This window comes from Bos mutus, chromosome 7 (genome assembly GCF_027580195.1).
Source record: "Bos mutus isolate GX-2022 chromosome 7, NWIPB_WYAK_1.1, whole genome shotgun sequence".
Lineage (NCBI taxonomy): Eukaryota > Metazoa > Chordata > Mammalia > Artiodactyla > Bovidae > Bos > Bos mutus.
In genome coordinates, this window is record NC_091623.1 from 34,177,344 (window position 1) to 34,199,307 (window position 21,964).

Below are 21,964 nucleotides of genomic sequence, written 5' to 3' on the forward strand. Positions count from 1 at the left end.
GACTGAACTGAACTGAACTGAAATTTATTCTGAAGTAAACACAGAACAAGTTTGCATATTAACTTATTTCCATGATTCTAGACCCTCCCCCTCTCGTATGTTCTGCACACTGAAGTCAGTTTTCTTTCTCAGGGAAAACTTAGGTCTCTGTCCTGCTTCAGTATTCATCTGTTCATCTGTGTTCTCTTGGGAGAATTCAAACAACCTTACACGGCCCTTGATCTGACCCTTATTTACTTCTCTAGTCTCATCTTTCATCTCTGTACATCTCAATCTCCTTTCCCTTTCTTCCACTTTATTTCTATATGTGGTCATTCTGGATTTCTTTTTTTTTGTAATTTGACTGCATTCATGATCAGTCGCTAAGTCTTGTCTGACTCTTTGTGACCCCATGGACTTTTCTTCCAGGGAGCAAGCGTCTTTTAATTTCATGGCTGCTGTCACCATCTGAAGTGATTTTGGAGCCCCTCAAAATATAGTCTCTCACTGTTTCCACTGTTTCCCCAGCTATATGCCATGAAATGATGGGACCAGATGCCATCATCATGATCATAGTTTTTTAAATGTTAAGTCAACTTTTTCACTCTCCTCTTTCACTTTCATCAGAGGATCTTTAGTTCTTCGCTTTCTACCATAAGGGTAGTGACATCTGCATATCTGAGGTTATTGATATTTCTCCTGGAAATCTTGATTCCAGCTTGTGCTTCATCTAGTCCAGCATTTCTCATGATAAAATAAACAGGGGGACACCATACAGCCTTGATGTACTCTTTTCCTGATTTGGAACCAGTCTGTTGTTCCATGTCCACTTCTAACTGTTGTTTCTTGACCTGCATACAGATTTCTCAGGAGGCAGGTCAGGTGATCTGGTAATCCCATCTCTTTAAGAATTTTCCACAGTTTGTTGTGATCCACACAGTCAAAGGCTTTGGCATAGTCAATGGGTATATGCAGGTATTTATTAGGCCCAAGTGTTTACCCAGATAGCATGAATTTTAAACTATAGGTGTAGCTATGGTCCAATAAAAGGTTTTGCCAATGTATTTGCAATAAAAATAAGTTATGGATATTAGTAAGATGTTTAGAAATTTTTTTTAAAAAGTGATTTTTGGAATTATCAGTTTTTAGGGGTAAAATGGGAGAGGGCTTCAGGTTTCTCTTACATTAGTCTTAATCCTTGACGTGATTGCCTGAAGTATTCAGGGAAGCGTATGAAGAAAATGCTTTTTTTTTTTTGCATTGATAATTTGAATCTTTAAACTCAATATTAAAAAACTAAGATGATGGCCCCTGGTCCCATCACTTCATGGAAAATAGAAGGGGAAACATGGAAACAGTGACAGATTTCCTCTTCTTGGGCTTTAAAGTCACAATGCATAGTGACTGCAGCCATGGAATCAGAAGACAGTGGCTTCTTGGCAGGAAAGCTACGACAAAACTAGACAATGTGTTAAAAAGCAAAGACATCACTTTGCTGACAAAGGTCCGTATAGTCAAGGCTGTGATCTTTCTAGTAGTCATGTATGGATGTGAGAGCTGGACAGTAAAGAAGGCAGAGCACCCAAGAATTGATGCTTTCTAACTATGGTGCTAGAGAAGACTCTTGAGAGTCCCTTGGACTGCAAGGAGATCCAACCAGTGACTCTTAAAGGGGATCAGTCCTGAATGCTTTTTGGAAGGACTGATGGTGAAGCTGAAGCTCCAATACTTTGGCCACGTGATGTGAAGAACTGACTCATTTGAAAAGACCCTGATGCTGGGAAAGATTGAGGGCAGAAGGAGAAAAGGGTGGCAGAGGATGAGATGGTTGGATGGCAAAGAGTCATACACGACTTGGCGACTGAATGACAACAACAACAAATTCGTTTTTTCACTGAAGTATAGTTTACTTACAGTGTTGTGATAATTTCTTCTGTACAGAAAGTGACTCAGATATACATGTGTGTGTGTATTTTTTTCTTTTTTCTTATTTTCCATTACGGTTTATCCTTGGATATTGAATGTAGTTCCCTGTGCTATATAGTAGGACTTGTTGTCCATCCATTCTATATGTAATAGTTTGTAAATATTGTATCCATTCTATATATAATAGTTTGTATGCCAAATGACTTGGAAACCACAAGTCTGTTTTCAATGTCTGTGAGTCTGTTTCTGCTTCATATATAGGCTCATCTGTGTCATGTTTTAGATTCCCCATATAAGTGATATAATATGGTACTTATTTTTCTTTCTGATTTACTGTACTTAGTATGATAATCTCTAGTTCCATTTATTTTGCAAGTGACTTTCTTTTGTTCTTTTTTATGGTTGAGTGGTATTCTACTCTGTGTATGTACTACATCATCTTTATTCATTCATTTGTCAATAAACATTTAGGTTGTTTCTATGTCTTGGCCATAATGAATAGTACTGCTGTGAACATAGGGGTGCATGTATCTTTTTGAACTACAGTTTTGTCCAGATATATGCTCAGGAATGGGATTCCTATATAATACAGTAATTCTGTTTTTAGTTTTCTGGGAATCTCAATACTGTTTTCCATATTGGCTGTACCAACTTACATTCCCACCAACAGTGTAAGAGAGTTTCCTTGTCACCACACTCTCTCCAGCATTGGTTACTTGTAGACTTTTATATTCTGGCCATTCTCATTGGTGTAAAGTGGTACCTCACTATAGTTTTGATTTGCATTTCTCTAATAATTAGTGGTTCCAAATAGGAAAAGGAGTACATCAAGGCTGTATATTGTCACCCTGCTTATTTAACTTATATGCAGAGTACATCATGAGAAACGCTGGGCTGGAAGAAACACAAGCTGGCATCAAGATTGCCGGGAGAAATATCAATAACCTCAGATATGCAGATGACACCACCCTTATGGCAGAAAGTGAAGAGGAACTCAAAAGCCTCTTGATGAAAGTGAAAAAGGAGAGTGAAAAAGTTGGCTTAAAGCTCAACATTCAGAAAACAAAGATCATGGCATCTGGTCCCATCACTTCATGGGAAATAGATGGGGAAACAGTGGAAACAGTGTCAGACTTTATTTTTTTGGCTCCAAAATCACTGCAAATGGTGATTGCAGCCATGAAATTAAAAGACGCTTACTCCTTGGATGAAAAGTTATGACCAACCCAGACAGCATATTGAAAAGCAGAGATATTACTTTGCCAACAAAGGTCTGTCTAGTCAAGGCTATGGTTTTTTCAGTGTTCATGTATGGATGTGAGAGTTGGACTGTAAAGAAAGCTGAGCACTGAAGAATTGATGCTTTTGAACTGTGGTGTTGGAGAAGACTCTTGAGAGTCCCTTGGACTGCAAGGAGATCCAACCAGTCCATCCTAAAGGAGATCAGTCCTGGGTGTTCATTGGAAGGACTGATGTTGAAGCTGAAACTCCAATACTTTGGCCACCTCATGTGAAGAGTTGACTCATTGGAAAAGACTCTGATGCTGGGAGAGACTGGGGGCAGGAGGAGAAGGGGACGGCAGAGGGGATGAATGGCATTACCGACTTGATGGACATGATTTTGAGTGAACTCCAGGAGTTGGTGATGGTCAGGGAGTCCTGCATGCTGCAGTTCATGGGGTTGCAAAGAGTCAGACATGACTGAGCAACTGAACTGAACTGAACTGAACTGAATAACTAGGGATATTGAGCATCTTTTTATGTGCCTATTGGCCATGTGTATATTTGGAGAAGATGTTTATTTACATCTTCTGCCCAGTTTTTTATTGGGTTCTCTTTTTGTTGTTGTTTGAGCTGTTTGCACATTTTGAAAATTAAGCCCTTTTTGGTCACAACGATTGCAAATATTTTCTCCCATCTTGAAGGTTTTCCTTTCATTTTGTTTAGAATTTCCTTTGCTTTGCTATACAAAAGCTTATAATCTTGATTAGGTCTCATTTTCTGATTTTTGTTTTTGTTTCTATTTCCTTGGGAGACTGACCTAAGAAACCATTGGTATGATTTATGTCAGCGAATGTTTTGACCATGTTCTCGTCTAGAAGTTTTATGGTGTCTTATCTTCAATTCTTTAAGCCATTTTGAGTTTATTTTAATGCATATTCTAACTTTATTGATTTACTTGCAGCTGTCCAACTTTCCCAGCATTATGTGTTGAAAAGACAGTCTTTTCCCCATTTTGTATTCTTGCCTCCTTTGTTGAAGATTAATTGACCATAGGTGTATTGGAGAAGGAAATGGCAACCCACTCTAGTATTCTTGCTTGGAGAATCCCATGGCCAGAGGGTCCTGGCAAGTTACAGTCCATAGGGTCACAAACAGTTGGACATAACTGAAGCAACTTAGCACATACTGGTTTATGGGGTTTCCCTGTTGACTCAGCAGTGAAGAATCCCCCTGCAATGAGGAGTTGCAAAGGTGCAGGTTCTTTCCTTGGGTCAGGAAGATTCCCTGGAGGAGAAGGTGGAAACCAACTCCAGTATTCTTGCCTGGAGAGTCCCATGGACAGAGGGGCCTGGTGGGCTACAATCCATAGGGTTGTAAAGAGTTGAATACGATGGAGGCAACTTAGCAGGCAGGCAGGCAGGCACTGGTTTATTTCTGGGCTCTCTCTTCTGTTCCACTGATCCATATGTGTGTTTTTGTGCCAGTACCACACTGCTTTGGTTACTTTAGTTTTGTAGTATTGTCTGAATTCTGGAAGGGTTACATGTCCTGCTTTGTTCTTTTTCCTCGGAATTGCTTTGGCAGTTGAGTCTTTTATGATTCCATATAGATTTTAGTATTATTTGTTCTAATTCTATGGCAAATGTCATGGGTAATTTGATAGGAATCACATTAAATTTTTATATTGCTTTGGGTACTATGACCATATTAGCAATATTAATTCTTCTAATGAAAGAGTATGGGTTATCTTTCCATTTCCTTAAATTATCTTTAATGTACTTTGTTAATATATTATAGTTTTCAGCATATATTTTTCACCTCCTTTGTCAGGTTTATTACTAAGCATTTTGTTTATTTGTTTGTAATTTTAAAAGTTATTACTTTTTACTTTCCTTTTCTGATATTTCATTATTAGTGTAAAGCAATTAATACACCAATTTCTGTGTGTTAATCTTGTATCCTGCTACCTTGCTAAATTTATTTATCATGTCTACTAGTTTTGTGTGGAGTCTTTGGAGTTTTCTGTGTATAGTTATCACGTCATGTGCATATAATGGCAACTTTACCTCTTCCCTTCCTGTTTGGATACACTTTAATTCTTTTTCTTGTCTGATTGCTGTGGCTAGGACTTAGAATACTGTGTTGAAGACAAGTGGTGAGAGTCGGCATCCTTGTTTTTGTTTCAGATTTCAGTGGGAAGGCTTTCAGTTTTTCATCAAAACAATTGTATTGGTTGTGGTTTTGCCATAAACAGCTGTTATTATGTTGAGATATATTCCCTCTGTATCCACTTTGGAACAAATGGATGTTGATTTTTGTCAGTGCTTTTTCTGCATCTGTTGAGGATGATCATATGGTTTAGTCTTTTCCTTTGTTGTGATATATCACAATGATTGATTTGTGTACTTTGAACCATCCTTGTGAACTTGGGATGAATCTTTCATGGTGTATGATCCTTTTTGAGTGTGGTTGGATTCATTTTGCTAATATTTTGTTGAGAATTTTTGCATCTATATGCATCAAAGATATTGGCCTGAAATTTTGTTTTTTGATGGAGTCTTTGTCTGGTTTTGGTATCAGGGTGATGGTGGCTTTATAGAATGTCTTTAGGAGTGTTCCTTCCTCTTCAATCATTTGGAAGAGTTTGAGAAGGATCAGTAAAAATTTTCCTTTGTTTGTTTGGTAGAATTTTCCTGTGAAGCCATCTGGGTCCTGGACTTCTGTTTGTATGGAGTTTTTTTTTTTTTAAATTATATATTCTACTTAGTTTCTAGTGATCAGTCTGGAGAAGGCAATGGCACCCCACTCCAGTACTCTTGCCTGTCGAATCCCATGGACAGAGGAGCCTGGTGGGCTGCAGTCCATGGAGTCGCTGAGGGTCGGACATGACTGAGCGACTTCACTTTCACTTTTCACTTTCATGCATTGGGGAAGGAAATGGCAACCCACTCCAGTGTTCTTGCCTGGAGAATCCCAGGGATGGGGGAGCCTAGTGGGCTGCCATCTATGGAGTCACACAGAGTCAGACACAACTGAAGCGACTTAGCAGCTGAGGAAGTGATCAGTCTGTTCACATTATTGACTTCTTCTTGACTCAGTTTTCATGGGCCAGGAATCCTGTGGACAGAGGAGCCTGGTGGGCAACAGTCCATGGTGTAGCAAAAGAGTTGGACACAACTTAGTGACTAAATAACAAATGTTTCTGAAAAGTTGTCCATTTCTCGAGATTGTCTAATTTGCTGGCATATAATTGTTGATAGTATTCTCTTATGGTTTTCTGTATATCTGTGGTAAGAGTTGATGTTTCTCTTTTTCATTTCATTTGGGTAACCTTTTTTTCTTTATTGGTGAGCCTAACCAGAGGTTTGACAATTTTGTTTACCATTTCAAAGAAGTATTTCTTGGTTTTATTGATTTTTTTTTCCATTGTTGTTAAATCTTTATTTCCTCTCTGATTTTTATTATTTCCTTCCTTCTGCTAACTTTAACTTTTGTTTGTTCTTCTACTTCTAGTTCTTCTAGGTGATCTGTATCGCTATGAACTTCCCTGTAATAACTTCTTTTGTGGCATCCCACAGATATTATATCATTGTGGGAAAATATTTTAAAGAATTATTTAAAAAATTTTTCCACCATATATCTTAGAGAGCGAATGCCTATGTTTTCTATGTTTATGAGTCTAAAGTGTAGTTAACATTACACTATTACATTAGCTTCAAGTGTATAGCTTAATAATTCAGCATTTGTATACAAATTATCACCATTATAAGTCTAGTTACCATCTATTACCATAAAAAATTGCAACTTTCTTTTGTGATAACTTTTAAGATTTACTTTCTTAGCAGCCTTCACATTTGCAATACAGTGTTAATGACAGTAGTTGCCATACTGTGAATTGCATCCTCAAAACTTGTTCATTTTATAATGAGAAGTTTATACCTCTAGATCACTTTTACCCATTTCACCTACTCCTCAATCCTTCTCCCTCTGGCAACTACCATTCTGTCCTCTGTATCTATGCATTTTGTTTTATTTGTTCACTCTCTCTTTTAGATTCCACATATAAATGAAATCATAAGGAATGGTATTTGTTTTTTTCTGACTGACATTTTTGCTTAGCATGATACCCTCGATATCTACCCATGTTGTCACATACGCTGAGCTCTCATTCATTTTCGTGGCTGACTAATATCCCACTGTGTGTGTATGTACATCTTTATTATCCATTCATCCATGAAAGGCCACTTAGGTTGTTTCTGTATCCTGGCTGTTGTGGATAATATTACAATAAACATAGAGATACATATATCTTTTTGGCAGTATTTATTTTGTCTCCAACCTTTATTTGGGTATAATTGACAAATAAAATTGTATATATTTAATGTGTGCAACGTGATGGTTTCATACACCTATATGTCATAGAATGACTAGATTGCATTATAAAAGTGCTTGATGTCATTATATTCCCATGTCTCCCAAAAGCACATATACTAAAAATGGGGAAAATATAAACTTAAAAATATACTTGATTTTAATGCAAATTCAAGAATATAATTTCAAAGTTTGTTGTAAACAGTCAACCATTTCTTTTTTCTTTTCATTTCCCATGAGGTCTATTGTTTTATTTCTGATTTTACAAGCAATACATGTTCATTGTAGTCAACCAGAAATACATAAAAGCATCAGTTAAGCTCACTTCAGTCACTCAGTCATGTCTGACTCTTTGAGACCCCATGGACTGCAGCACACCAGCTTCCCTGTACTTGACCAACTCCCGGAGCTTGCTCAAACTCATGTCCATCAAGTCGGTGATGCCATCCAACCACCTTCTCCTGCCTTCAATCTCTCCAAGCATCAGGTGTTTTCTAAAGAGACAGCTCTTCACATCAGATGGCCAAAGTATTGGAGTTTCAGCTTCAGCATCAGTCCTACCAATGAATACGCAGGACTGATTTCCTTTAGGATGGACTGATTGGATCTCCTTTCAGTCCAAGGGACTCTCAAGAGTCTTCTCCAACACCACAGTTCAAAAACATCAATTCTTTGGCACTCAGCTTTCCTTATAGTCCAACTCTCCCATCCACACATGACTACTGGAAAAACCATAGCTTTGACTAGACAGACCTTTGTTGGCAAAGTAATGTCTCTGCTTTTTAGTATGCTATCTAAGTTGGTTATGACTTTTCTTTCAAGGAGCAAGCCTTTTAATCTTATGGCTACAGTCACCATCTGCAGTGATTTGGGGTCACTGGCAGTGATTTGGATCACCGGCATTTCTCATGATGTAATCTGCATATAAGTTAAGCAACCAGGGTGACAATATACAGCCTCAGAAATGTGTACGTCAAGGCTGTATATTGTCACCCTGGTTGTTTAACTTATATGCAGAGTACGTCATGTGGAATGCTGGGCTGGTTGAAGCATAAGCTGGAATCAAGATTGACGGGAGAAATACCAATAACATATAACCATAGGTAAAAATAAACAATCAGCCTTAATCCCCACCCCCAGAGATAATGATCATTAGCATTTTGATAAATTTTCTTACCTCCTATATATTTCAAGTAATATATATATATATCTATTTATATATATATTTTTTAATTGAAGTATAATTGACGTCTAACACCCTGTTAGTTCCAAGTGTAAACATAGTAATTCAATATTTCAATATATTACAAAACGATGATTGTGAATGTACGTTTTATCCTTGTGACTTGTTTATTTTGTGATTGGAAATTCGTACCTCTTAATCTCCGCCTATTTCACTCACCCCCTCCACCCTGTCTTTTCTGGCAGCAACCTGTTTGCCTTTCTATTCTCAGTGACTTTTAGTCTATTTCTGTTTTGGTTATGTTTGTTCATTTTTTTTGACTTTTAGATTCTGAATATAAATGAAATCTTATGGTATATTTTTTTCTCTGCCTGACTTGTTTCACTTATTTCACTTAGCACAATACATTCTATGTCAATCCATGTTACTGAAGATGTTATATATAAGATGTTGTATATATATAAAACACATCATCTTTATCCATTCATCTACTTATCAATGGACACATGAACACTCAGGTTGTTTCCGTATCTTGGCAATTATAAATAACAGTGTCTTTTCAAATTACTGTTTGTTTTTTTTTTTTTTTCAGTAAGTACGTAGGAGAGGATTTGCTAGATCATGTGATAGTCACTTTTAATTTTTTTGAGGAACCTCCAAATTCCTCATATTTTGAGGAGCTTCCACACAAGCCAAAAGAGTTTACATCACCTCCAGTAATGCATGTGGTTTCCCTTTACTCTGTAACCCCAGCAACACATATTATTTCCTGTTCTCTTGATAATAGCCATCAGAACTATTATCAAGTGTGAGGTAATATCTCATTGTGGTTTTGATTTGCATTTTCCTCATGATGAGTAATATGGAGCATCTTTTCATGTGCCTGTTAGCCATCTGTAAGTCTTCTTTTGAAGATATCTACTAAGATCCTTTGTCCATTTTTTAAATTTAGTTGTTTGATTTTTTTGATTGTTGAGTTGAGTTCTTTATATATATTGAGTATTAATGTTTTAATAGATACCTGGTTTATAAATATCTTTTCCCATTTAATAGGTTGCCTTTTAATTTTTTTCATAATTTCCTTTACTATGCAGAAATATTTTAGTTTGATATAGTCTCATTTGCTTATTTTTGCATTGGTTGGATTGACTTCAGAGTCAGATCTAAAAATATCTTGCCAGGAGAGATGTCAAGGAGCTTACCTTGTTGCTGTCTTCATGTCCTTTGCATTTTAATGAGCTACATTCTCTTTAAGTACCATTTGTTTCAGGCAATATGAACTCCTAACCTATCTCTGATAGTTATTTTATTATATCTATTTTCATATTCCTTAAAATGTTCTCTTTTCCCCCAAAGTCTTTGTCTTTTGTGGAAATTCCTCCATTATTCTGAGTGTGTCCCAATATTACTTTCAGTTTTTGAAAGCATAATTTTTAATTGAAATTTTTTATCACTCCAATTATTTTATATACTTATGGCAATTAACTATATATTTGTGTTTTTCTAAAGATGCAATTTCCACTCATAGAATACATTTTTGATAATATGGACTAATGTCTATTTATCAGTTTACACTGTATAATGAAAAGCAAGACATGTTGAATAGAACTGGAACTAGGTTTTTTTTAAAACTACTGTTTTACTCAGTCTAAGTCAGTGTTTTGTTTCATTTTACAGTAATTAATATATGTCAGTAATCTTATTGGATCACACATGCTGGTGCCATATTAAGTGTAATTTTGAAGCTAGCCTGAGTAAGAGATTTGAAACCGATGCCCGGAGAAGTTTTTGTGATTTTTGTCTAACTTACAAATATCTGAAATCTTTTCAGCTGATCCATTTGAGAATATAAGACCAGAAAGTTTAGATAAGCATCTTAGGAATTATGGCTGTGTTTTCTCAAATGTGGCAGGTGTGCAGCACTTTATTTTGGCTTTCATACCGAATCTTAATCCATGCAGGAAGTAAGCCACTTTATCTGTCTCAGTCATTAGTTCTACTGACACCGCTAAGTTGTGAGATCCAAATGCAATCACGGATAGCAGACATCTGTTTAATACTTAACAGCTCTTGTCATGGTGGCCATTTGAAAATAAGGTGGTTCTAACTGCATCCTTATTCCTGGGCGAGGCGTTGTCCGGTTGGCAGATTTCCCCCCCGAGACGCTTGTCCGACATGGCCTCTGCGTCCGTCATATCCTTCCATCCCTCCATTAAGAAGCAGTCATTCAGATGGGAGTTCTCTGCTGCCTCCCCTGGACGCTGAAAGCTCTCTGAACTTACCAGTACTCAGACGCTCCAGGACTGGCTCTTTTGATTTCTTTTTTCCAAGAATGGCCAAGTAAATGTGTGTTAGACCTGGGTTTATGAGAGAGTCAAAACAAAACAGCTTGCTCCACAGCTAAAAACAGAGAAGTCTCACAATGAGTTGTCCCAACTCTCTGAGCTGCGGTTTAAACAGGACTGATTTATTTTAAAAGCTTTTTTGCTCAGATTTCATTACAGAGCTGAAGAGGCTGCCCAGTGTCCTTAGGTTGAATAGGAGAGCGAAGTACAGCCCAGGGAAAGGATTGAGCACAGCCTTCCTGAAGAGATCAGGCCTTTTTATTATCAAGGGCAACAACAATAACAGCAACCACCACCACAGAAAGACAAAGTCTGTTTTTTACTTACTCCCACAATGCCTGCCTCATCAGGTCACACATTTGCCTAGAGAATACCACTGAAATCCTTTCAGACCAGGTTTTGATGTTATTCTTGTCATTATGCTGTAATGTCAGGGATGCGATCTTGGATATTTTAAATATGTAGTTGTAATTTGCTCTTTTTTTCTTTGTTTTCAAAGGTCAAGCATTTTAGCAGTTAGGAAAGTGTTTCAGGGTTTCATTATTTTTTTTTTAAGGTGAAGACAATGTGTGCCTGCAGCATTCATCATTTAAGAAAATGGTGTTTTTCTCTTTCAGACCCCAATTTCCACTCATTATCAGAGAGCTGAATTCTAAATCAACGATTGTGGAGAAGAGATGTGCAAGTTGAATAAAACATTTCCAGAACAGCCTGAATAATGGTCCTGAATAAAGGGAACTGAAATGTTCTTGAATTGTAATTGGAAAAAAATCAAGTGTGTGTACTCAGGAGCACATCTACTAAGAAGAGGTTAGTTGTTATTATTCTTAGTGCTATTTAACGTTTATGGGCCTCAGTGGTATTTTTAGTTCTGAATTGAACACAAGTGGTCTGATAAGTGATCTCCCATCCAAATTATCCACGTGGAGATTCACCTGTAATCATTCTCTGTGCAGAGAGAGACGACACTGATAAACAACCCCAGAGCAGGGGGACTGTTAATGCAGCAATATAATCTAACTCAGAGCAAAAGAGAGGGACTAGTTCAGACAAATATGGCATTGGACAGCGTCACTTGGTACTTTCCCCTCTGACCATGGTTTCTCCATGGCTGGACATTCAGAACTTAGTGAGCACATTTGCTGGACTCATGCAAAGTTGATGAGACACTGAAGAAGGCAGTAAGTGTAGGTTGAGGAGGACTGAAGATTAGGGTCAACGTCTGATCGCAAGGATTTTATGCTCCGTGGCTAAGTAATGGAATGTCTTTTCCTCTTTGTCTCATACTGATCATATAGAAAAACAGTGATACTCTTTTTGAGAAACTATCTCTGATACTTGACTCTGAAAAACTATAATAGAAACATTTCTGAAGTAATGACTATTATCATCCAGAGGAAATTAAAAATAAGAGAGCATATTCCTATAATTAAATGTTAGATGGAATTGAGAAAGGTAGATATATGAGTCATGATGGAATGTGTAAGAATGAATACATGCTTCTGTGTGTAAATTTCTGTGCCAGTTACTTACTATGTACAAAGGAAAAACTGGTTCCAGTACCTAAGATGAAGCTAAATATCAAGCAATTATTATAATAGAGGAGACAGTTTGAATTTTGAGCTAAGAAGTATAGACTTTAAGCATTGGCGAGCTGCTGAAAATTCTGGAGTAGGTGAATGACATGCCCAGAATTGAGTTTTATGAAGATTAACCTGATGGCATTTTCAGGATTGATTAGCGTGAAGTCTGTATTGTGACAGAACAGATTGTGATAATGCAAGTCTGAAATATGGCGCTGGTGAAGAGAATAGAGAGGAATAAATTGATTTAAAAGATCCATGACAGTAGAACTTTAGGACTTGATTATTAAATATGGGGCCTGAAGTAGGGAGATGTCAGAGATGACTCCAGACACTTTGAGCCTGAGATGAGAAATCAAGAATGTCTTGACTGTCAATGCTTTATTATTATATCCTGGATGCTGTGAATCATGTAGTCAATTGCATTTTAAAAATCCTGGGTCCAAATCTGTTCCACATCTACTCAGTGGCCTGTGTCATCTTGGCATCTGTTTTCTGCACTGTGATCCATGGCCAACCACAGATTTTACATTACCGAAAATTAGAGTGTGTGGGAAAACTAAAGTTGACTGGACCAAGAAATTCAGAAAAAAAATTGCATTTAATATATTTTAAAAATTAAAGCTCAGTGAATAAAAATTATAGTAAAAATCCACTTTCTAAATGAGTCTGAGTTAGAAATTTATATGAATTTATTGAAACCAAGGCACTAATTAAACACACACCCACACACACACACACGCGCACACACACAAGAATGAGAGCAAGCTTTTCTCTGGCTTCACTTTTAGTTGTTCAGAAAATATTGCTGAAGTAGTGTAATCTGCTGAGGCAGACTTTCCCAGAAGTTTTATATTATGCAAAGTGATTTCTTTTTAAAGTTTTCAAACCAACCCTTACTGACTTGAGATTTAATATATTTTATACTTAAATTCTCTTTTGCATTTTTAGTAAGTCTCAGGCAAATGCTTGCAATAACTGCTTGGCATGTTCACAAATTATGAAGATCCTAAAGGACATGTATTTATACTTTCTTATCTGCATATTGAGAACATGAAGTTTAAATAGATGCCTTATACCTGCAGTATCCCCTAGACTCATTTAAGTGGTCCGGAAAAGTGGGAAAGTAATCATTCCAGTAGACTATTTTGCTTACAGAGATTCTAACTCTTCTAGGTAGAAATATATGCATGCAGTTTGAAAACTTTATGCAGATATATATAACCATCCTATAGAAAAATAAAAATGTGATTGCCAGAGCCACAAATAAGACATTACTGTCCTATCTTTATTTATTCATGATTTCAAATGTTTTCTACCTTTATTTTCTTGTTTTGAATTTCTCATCTTTACTGAAAACTTCATTTTCTTTTATAGTATGTGGTTTTGTAATTCTCATATATCACTTAGCTGACATTCTCAAACTATGGAGGTGTCACAGAGGAAAATAAAGCCAGAGGATAAATGTCAGCATCTTCATGGAAAGTGTGAAACTTTTTTTTTTTTTTTTTTTTGAGAAGTTTTCAAAGCTTTAGCATTACAATAAACATTTACTTCTGTTGTTGTTTTTGAGTAAAAACAATTCACAGGAATTTAAGTGATAAAGCCAAATTTTGTCAGGTTAAATGCAAACAGCTTTGCACTCTCCACGATTCTCAGAGGACTTGCTCACAAAGTGATGTGCAGCTTTGGTGTCAAGACAGACAGGTCTAGCTTAAGTTCTGAATCCATTATTAACTAGCTGGAACACTTGGTAGTTTACTTAATTTTTCTAAACCTTAGCTTCACTGTAAAAATGGGGAGAATCATAATACTAAGTTCATAGGGTTGCTAGAAAGGTGAAAAGATATGTTGTGGATATAATACTAAAGACCTGTCACAGGGTTAGTGGTTCATATGTGGTCCCCTGTATTAATTCATGGCTGCTATTAGCATCATATGGTAGTCTTCAGAGGAGATACCTATGTGATACTGTGCATTTTAAAATACCTTCCTAGGACATCTCATAGTTGGACAGTTGGCTTTTCTCTTTACTGCTGTATCAACCTTGTACCCTTTCCTTCATTACCACATACATTTCTGTATTATTGTGATTTAATAGTTTTTTTTGCCTTTGTGACTCCAAGGAAACCATCAGTTCAGTTCAGTCACTCAGTCGTGTCTGACTCTTTGCAACCCCATGAATCACAGCACGCCAGGCCTCCCTGTCCATCACCAACTCCCGTAATTCACTCAGACTCACGTCCCTCGAGTCGGTGATGCCATCCAGCCATCTCATCTTCTGTGGTCCCCTTCTCCTCCTGCCCCCAATCCCTCCCAGCATCAGAGTCTCTTCCAATGAGTCAACTCTTCGCATGAGGTGGCCAAAGTACAGGAATTTCAGCTTTAGCATCATTCCTTCCAAAGAACACCCAGGACCAATCTCCTTTAGAATGGACTGGTTGGATCTCCTTGTAGTCCAAGGGACTCTCAAGAGTCTTCCCCAACACCACAGTTCAAAATATCAATTCTTCCGTGCTCAGCTTTCTTCACAGTTCAACTCTCACATCCATATACGACCACAGGGAAAACCATAGCCTTGACTAGATGAACCTTTGTTGGCAAAGTAATGTCTCTGCTTTTCAATATGGTATCTAGGTTGGTCATAACTTTCCTTCTAAGGAGTAAGCATCTTTTAATTTCATGGCTGCAGTCACCATCTGCAGTGATTTTAGAGCCCAGAAAAATAAAGTCTGATGCTGTTTCCACTGTTTCCCCATGTATTTGCCATAAAGTGATGGGACCAGATGCCATGATCTTCGTTTTCTGAATGTTGACCTGTAAGCCAACTTTTTCACTCTCCTCTTTCACTTTCATCAAGAAGCTTTTGAGTTCCTCTTCACTTTATGCCATAAGGGTGGTGTCATCTGCATATCTGAGGTTATTGATATTTCTCCTGGCAATCTTGATTCCAGCTTGTGCTTCTTCCAGCCCAGTGTTTCTCATGATGTACTCTGCATATAAGTTAAATAAGCAGGGTGACAATATACAGCCTTGACGAATTCCTTTTCCTATTTGGAACCAGTCTGCTGTTCTATGTCCAGTTCTAACTGTTGCTTACTGACCTGCATATCGGTTTCTCAAGAGGCAGGTCAGGTGGTCTGGTATTCCCATCTCTTTCAGAATTTTCCACAGTTTATTGTGATCCACACAGTCAAAGTCTTTGATTATTTACTTTGGCTTAAATAACATAAGAATTGATTTTAAATTGTACATTGTCAAGAAAGTCAGTTGTATATAGGATTCTTATTCCAGCTTAGAAGTTTTGAGTATCTAGAGAGTACGTGTTGGGTAGATCTGCTTGCGTATTTATTCTTTATTTGTACATTCAGCAAATATTTAATAAGTTTGTATCATCTCTTTCAATTAACTATAAAATACTTATTATGATATTCATTTCAAAAAAATTTTTAGCTTGATTTTTGTTGATAGCAACAAAAGGAGAAATTACCACCATTGTTAGGTTAAACTATCTTAGATTCTTGGGTTTTTTTTTTTTTTTTTCCATAAAAGAATCTAAAGCAGTATTTTGCAAGTTGTGGGTCCTACGCCTTCTAAAGAAAAGTTTCCTGAGATACTTTCTAAAATGTAAGTTCTCTAGGAGTGCAGTCTGGGAGTTCACACTTTTAACAAGATTTTAGGTGATTTCTATTTGTACTTCCAAAGACTGAGTGCTACTCAAGAAGAAAGTAGTGATTGAGTCTAGAGTTTGTGGAGAATTTCACTTGTCAATGAATGTTAAACACACTCCTTACATTATTCATAAACACAGGCCCATGCTTTGAGGAATAGTGGATTGCTTCTTTTTTTGTTGTTGTCCTCAACTCCCCTCTGCTTCTCCCTTCTCCTTCTTGCTTCAACTCCCTCCTAAAGCAAACACATATAGGTTTCCAACTTTTTACACACAGACTACTTTGAAAAATCTGACTCCTCCACCATTATCTCTTAAAATAGTCTTGGAAACCACCCAAGTGCAATGTTTTGATTCCATTTTCAAAAATGCTTAAGAAGTGAACTTAACTCACTCATAGGTTCTAATAATGGAACCTGAAAAATTGCCTTGTTTCACAGAATGCTACAACTTGAATACCTGACTATGCTGTGAGATATTTTCATTGATTAATTTTACGTTGAGCTGATCAGAAATTGTCAGAGCAGTTGTTAGTTTTAGGATAATTTTTCTGCTACCTCTAACTGTACCCTGGTGAGAAAAAAAAAAGGCGGGGCGGGGGCGGGGGGGGTGGGAGGAAAAGTTAAACACATCTTGTCCTAATGCAGAGATGAATAGCACTGAAAGAGTCCCAGTGTGGCGCTTCTGGCATTGGTCAACAACGCGGAAAGCAACGTGGGACAAACAAGGAAAAATGGCAATGTGTGGAGGGGAGGGGGATGTGCCCATAAATTCAAAATTAAGTTCCTCCTTCAATTTCCGTGAAACAAACTCCCTGTGGTGAACATCTGGCAGGCCATTAACTTTGTTACTTTATTTTATTAAAAAATCTTAAGGTGAGAGAAATTGCTCCATTTGGAGACTGGAGTTAGCACTGAGGCTGAAGTGGGGGCCATTGTGGTGTCATTTGCTGAGTACGCATGAGCCAACAGACCGTATTGCCCTCACAGCCTTTACCAAGTTTTCCACCAAAGCTTGCAGTTCTTTGTCATTTTAAAAAATCATTACTCCTGAGAGTTATTTTTTAAATATATAAATCAGCTGTTCAGTGGCCTGTGTCTGCTGGGGGGAAAGTGACTGCAAGATTCTTTATGCTTTATAGCTTCTTGCTTGCATGTTTTTTACTGTATTATTTTCTACAGGAGCTTGAACATCAAAACTATTTACACAGAGCTTTTTCAATGATCCATCAAAGGGATGTGAACTGTTGATCGCACCATTTTCTTTATTTGCGCAGCTGCTGTAACCTTCAATCTAAATAATTTTCTTACCTTGTCTTCCCTTTCTCTTTTCTTTTTCTTTTTTTCTCTTTCATGAGCTGTCACTTTCTAAATAAACATTTCATATTCCACCACCAAAACTATTTGTGTATGTTAGCTCCTAAGGCAGGAAGTTACTTATTATTTATCAGGTTATTTTCTGTTAAAAATTCTGGTTATATGTTAGAGAAAGGAGTGCAACTGGCTTATTTTTTGTTGAATTTAATGTAATTTTTGAACTTGCATCTTTATGTTTCTTTGATTGTGTGCATACATCCATACATTATATTTTATCAGTCTATAATATATCTATCTTAATTATTCAACATACGATTTTTTCAAACCAATTTTTAGCTAAAGTATTTATTCAGTTTTATGAATGATTCTAATAGATTTTTCCAAAGTAATACAGATGTATAGTTTCTGTTTATTACAATTAATTTGTCTCTTAACATTCAGACAATAATTGAAACAAACTGCTAACAAATTCTGAATGTTTCACTGAAAAAATCTTAAATGTTCTTTTAGTCTTACAGACCATTTTTGATTATAAGCTTATAATAAAACTTCTGAAACAATTGGCTTTTTTCATTTTACAAACATTTTTTTGATGATAATATTATTTTTGAGATGTAAAAGATTAAATACAAGTAGCTGAATCTTGAATTTTCTTTCTAGATTCTAGTATAGCTGTTTAGTGAGTTATGTTAAAAAAGTATTAGTCATTACATATTTTTGTCTAATAGCCTCAGTTTAACTGAATATCTTCATCTACCTCTATCAATGTATAAAATGTTGTGCTTTTCCAAAGTGAATTTTATCAAATTACTTTGCCTTTGACAGTAGCTCTGGAAGTTGAGTTAGAGGGGATATGATTATGGAGATGAGAAGTCAAGCAGGAAAGATATGATTTTGAGTAAGGAAAACAGGTTCAGATTTCAAGGACTTAAGTTTGTATGAAGAATAAATGCAAAAGTTCTATGATTCTAAGTGTGAGTTCTTTCCTATACAGAGGGATTCACTGTATTTTTTTTTTTTTTGAAAATTTTTAATTTCACTGAGTCATTTTTAAACACATATACATAGGGGGGTATACAAAGTCAAACAAACAATTTTATGTATAAAATTGGGTCCTGTAAGTCCTTGAGAGAAGTATAGAACCCACAAATAATTTCATATTTGAATGTTTTTAATTACATGAGCAGTACAGAAACACTTTATAAATTATTTCAAACCCAGAACTATATGGAATTAAGACTGGGATAGCCTACTTTTACAGTCTCAGCAGCGAATCCCATTTCTTTCTGCCTATGTAACAATGCAATTTCCTTATCTATTTACTACTCTTCGTTTTTTTTTGTTCTTAAAGTGGGCCTTAGAGTGCTTTTCATATGATTTATCTTGTTCTTTTTAATTACTTTTTGAGTTTCCATAGTATAGGAGCAATATGATCCAATTTTATTTATAGTTCCCTCATTGTTGAGCAATTTGTTCATGTTTTTGTGATGAAGTTGTGCTCATTTGTTTCTTTTTTCATATGCATGAGTACACATGTGAGTATTTCTTACAGATATTTCTACAAACAGGATTAATGGTTCTCCGTCACGCTCACTTCTGAGTTTGATTCATCCTGCCACAGTACCTCCGCCATCAACAACTTATAAGTGATCTTTTGTCTCCACCAGTGCCGAGTCAGATTAGTCAATTACTATTTTCTGCAAATGATGACATTATTATTTTAATTTCCATTTACTTGATTATTAATAGTGTTGATCAGGTTTTCAGATATTTGATGTTTCCCTGGGAACTGTCTATCCATATGCTTTGACCATTTTTCTTTAAAGTTTCTTTCTTATTGGTATGTAGAAGTATAATTTAGTTGAAATCCAAACATAAAGAAGACAAAAGGGTGAGAGAACTTCCCAGTCCCACGTTCTGTCATCTGCAAAATGGGGACAATAAGACACATTCCTCATAGTAAAGGCTGAGTAGTTGTTAGATGTTCTTATTAACTTTCTGTGACTATGAATCTAAATCTACAGTGTGCTTTACAAAGAAGTCTATTAAGACTCTTTTTGAAGCACAATGGTAGAAAATAGGGTAGGCAAATTCCCAAGATGTTAATTATATGTATTTCTGTTACCTAACTTGCAGATTCCTAAAGGGAGTCTTTAAGAGGACCTGCTGGTATTTGTCAAATATTAAGTGGAAACCATTGTCTGATTCATTTAATCAATACTGACAAAGGGAGTTTGCTCAGGTCCCCTCTCTAAATATGTATCTATCTGATTCATCTGTCTTCACTTCTTATATTAAATAATTTAGTCAAACACTTGGTGATCTCTAATTAATATATTATTTGTAGATATAAATAATATCACTCTCAGGAAGTTCAAATGGTAAAGAATCTGCCTGCAATGCAGGAGACCCGAGTTTGATCCCTGGGTTGGGAAGATTCCTTGAGGGAGGGCATGGCAACCCACTCCGGTATTGTTGCCTGGAAAATCCCATGGACTGAGGAGCTTGGTGGGCTATGGGGTCTCAAAGAATAACACACAACTGAAAGACTAACAAACACATAAATAATATTGGAGAAGGGAATGGCAGCCCACTCCAGTGTTCCTGCCTGGGAAATCCCATGGACAGAGGAGCCTGATGGGCTATGGCCATGGGGTTGCAAAAGAGTCAGAAATGACTGAGCGGCTAAAGCAACAAGAATAAATAATATACTTACAAGATTTATGATAATTCATTTCATACTTAATTTCATGAAATTCCACCACCATTAAATCTGCTTTATTTGACTCTGAATTTTTAGTTCCACCCTTTATGTATAAGTATGTAAGTCTGTTTGCATATTTAATCAAGCAGAGAAAGAGTATTTAGCAAAATGGCAGAAAGATGAATCCAGATCTAATCAGAAGGCCTATCTTGATTCTGAAGAATAAGAACCTAATTCTATTGTCCAGGCAGAAATATTGACAGGTGATTTTTCTTTTATGAAAGACCATGTAAAGACTTTTTACCATGTCAACTTTCTTATAATTCCCTAAAATTCTTAATAACCTCCTAAGACTCTTGCATAGTTTTAATACCTTTGCTCTTTTAATCTTCCTTGACATTGCTTATCCTGTTGCTTTTTTTAATTCTTAACTTATTTTTTACTTCCTTAATCTGCTAATTGGGGTTTTCCCTTCGGTGTGCTCTCAACGTGTTTCTTTACACTCACTCACCCTCTGCCTTTTCATCTTTCAGTTTATATCATCTCTCTCATTCTCTTTTCAGCTGCATTGAGCTTGTTTTATTGTGTGTTCATAGAGAAAAAAAATGCCCTCATGACAAGAAATGTCATCGCTAATCTTATTTTCCATTTCTAGTGTGTATTTTATTAAATTTTTTCTCATTTCTTAACCTACGTACTGACACAGTGCCAGGCTTATTTCAAGATTTTTAACTCAGTCAACACCAACTGGCATGTGTTCAGCTAGGAGGAAAAAAGAAATCAAACAAAGTAAGAATTCCCCGAGATCAACTGCACTTTCTGGATGAAGAACTTTGGTAATTGAATTGTTACATAGCCACTAGGTGAAGGGAAAGGAATACAAAATGCCCAAGATAAAACTGAGGAAAATTATTGAGTCTGTTAAATTAGATTTGAATAATTTGCTCCTGTGATAGAACCTATTCCTGGAGGAAAGCCTCATATGACTGAACTTGAGAATGAAATTACCATCAGACCTAAAGCTCATTTGACAGTGCACAGCACTGCTGGATACATAGCCCTTTAAGTAACATAACCACGGGCCTGCTCATGACTGACCGTCAGCACCAGAACACAAATATCCTGCATATGTGTTAGGTTTAGAGTAGCTTCTTTCTTTATATGTATTATTAATAATGAACATATTGAAAGATTTAAAGTTTTTTCTGTTTCTCACATTTTACTGAGTATATTGAGGCTAGCTTGGAATTTTAAAATCTATTGAAAATATATTTTTCAGTGTTTCCATTACAGGCCCTTTGCACAATTTGGTGTAAACATTTGTTTAAATAACCCTACACATGTGAGAGTGTATCAGCAGAAAAGACAAACAGAGTATCAAATAGGATTATTCTGCTGCAGAAAGAACTGTTGGTGTATAATGATGAAAATGACATTAAATATTTGATACAATGAGAAATACTGATTTAAGCTATATGACAACAGCAGATTTAAATTTATTTTCCAAAGGCAGAAGTCATCCTGGCAAAATTCTAGTGTTCCTGAAGAATTATGTATACCTTGGAAGCTTTCAAATTAATCTTCTCCTCTTTTTGACATTTGCAGAATACCCTCTACTCATTCAAGTGCTTGAAAACAGTTTTTGAGGGCCAGATTGCTTGTT

General features: G+C 36.3%; 1 long non-coding RNA gene across 1 annotated transcript in view; it reads left to right on the forward strand.

Moving 5' to 3' along the window:
• The window catches only part of LOC138988616 (uncharacterized), a 168,333-nt gene extending 156,304 nt beyond the window's left edge, over positions 1-12,029 (forward strand). The window contains exon 3 of the long non-coding RNA XR_011464888.1: positions 11,646-12,029. This is a non-coding gene — a long non-coding RNA (uncharacterized lncRNA). The remainder of the gene's footprint in view (positions 1-11,645) is intronic.
• The last annotated feature ends 9,935 nt before the right edge of the window (positions 12,030-21,964 follow it).